This window comes from Perkinsus marinus, assembly GCF_000006405.1.
Source record: "Perkinsus marinus ATCC 50983 genomic scaffold scf_1104296978918, whole genome shotgun sequence".
In the NCBI taxonomy this organism is placed as follows: Eukaryota; Perkinsozoa; order Perkinsida; family Perkinsidae; genus Perkinsus; species Perkinsus marinus.
Genome location: NW_003199959.1, coordinates 1 through 1,543, shown reverse-complemented (window position 1 = coordinate 1,543; position 1,543 = coordinate 1). Strand labels below are relative to the sequence as shown.

General features: G+C 47.7%; 4 non-coding genes across 4 annotated transcripts; all 4 read right to left on the bottom strand.

Annotated features, from left to right (window-relative positions):
• Positions 1–814: 814 nt before the first annotated feature.
• On the bottom strand, positions 815–887 carry Pmar_PMAR008942. Its single transcript has one exon. It is a non-coding gene; the product is annotated as a tRNA-Thr (tRNA).
• Positions 888–1,033: 146 nt separating this feature from the next.
• Positions 1,034–1,106, bottom strand: Pmar_PMAR008941. Its single transcript has one exon. It is a non-coding gene; the product is annotated as a tRNA-Thr (tRNA).
• Positions 1,107–1,252: 146 nt separating this feature from the next.
• Positions 1,253–1,325, bottom strand: Pmar_PMAR008940. Its single transcript has one exon. It is a non-coding gene; the product is annotated as a tRNA-Thr (tRNA).
• A 148-nt stretch (positions 1,326–1,473) lies between these two features.
• Pmar_PMAR008939 lies at positions 1,474–1,543 on the bottom strand. Its single transcript has one exon. It is a non-coding gene; the product is annotated as a tRNA-Thr (tRNA).

Sequence of the window (1,543 nt, the reverse complement as noted above, 5' to 3'; positions counted from 1 at the left end):
TGCCCAGGACATCGACGGCGGGAAAGTGTGCAATCGCGTGGAACGATACTTTAATTGATAGTCAATTATTGGGCGAGGTTAAAGTGAGGCGCGCGCGATTGCAACGGGGGGAAGAACATATGAGGACCACACTGAGTGCTCCACGATTTCACCCAACCCTCCTCATCCCATGTTATCTGGGAGGCCTATGTTGCCCCGCGTAGATGTGTAGCGACAGATCATTGCTTAGTAGGTGCAGCATATGCACAACTAGCATGGTGGTACCGCGGCCAACATGGGCGGTTCGGGAAAGATAGCCCATCGCTGACAACTGCATTCTATTACTTGTAATCAATTGTCAAGTCCTGATCATCAGGTCCTGACGCCATCGGTCACCGATGATCGGTGCTGCTCGAGAGCAGCTGTCAGCAGGGCAAACAGGCGGACCAGTCAATGGTCCTTCAACATGTTAGCTATTACTCGATGCTTCTAGCTATGTGCTAGCTGCCTTAACAAATAGCTAACGTCTTTCACCGAACCAACTACCCAACACTCTTAGATAACAAACCTAGCATGTTTTCTCAGATGTATCGATTAACAAGAAGTGAGTCTCAAGTTTAACGTAGCGAATAAGGGAGCCGTCGATGTCTGGGCTTACAGATATTATTGCTTCGGACGTTGGCTTTTCGGCGCTCTCGTAAGGTGCTCGCTTGCCCAGGACATCGACGGCGGGAAAGTGTGCAATCGCGTGGAACGATACTTTAAACAATTTGATACTAAATTTCAGTGAAAAATTACGAAATTCAGTCGGTTTTCGACAAACGGACTCAGAGCTAGCCTTCTGCCGGAGTTGAACCGACGACCTCCCGCTTACTAAGCGGGTGCTCTACCAACTAAGCTAAGAAGGCACGTTCCCTCGAGTGTGGAGTCTAACCATGCCATAGAATTCCACAATGGAACGCATACCACAATTCAAGTGGTGCAACAATTTGGTACTAAATTTCAGTGAAAAATTACGAAATGCAGTCGGTTTCCGACAAACGAACTCAGAGCAAGCCTTCTGCCGGAGTTGAACCGAGGACCTCCCGTTTACTAAGCGGGTGCTCTACCAACTAAGCTAAGAAGGTACGTTCCCTCGAGTGTGGAGTCTAACCATGCCATAGAATTCCACAATGAAACGCATACCACAATTCAAGTGGTGCAACAATTTGGTACTAAATTTCAGTGAAAAATTACGAAATGCAGTCGGTTTCCGACAAACGAACTCAGAGCAAGCCTTCTGCCGGAGTTTAACCGACGACCTCCCGCTTACTAAGCGGGTGCTCTACCAACTAAGCTAAGAAGGCACGGTCTTGCAAGTCTAAAGTCTAACCATGCCATAGAATTCCACAATGGAACGCATACCACAATTCAAGTGGTGCAACAATTTGGTACTAAATTTCAGTGAAAAATTACGAAATGCAGTCGGTTTCCGACAAACGAACTCAGAGCAAGCCTTCTGCCGGAGTTGAACCGAGGACCTCCCGTTTACTAAGCGGGTGCTCTACCAACTAAGCTAAGAAGG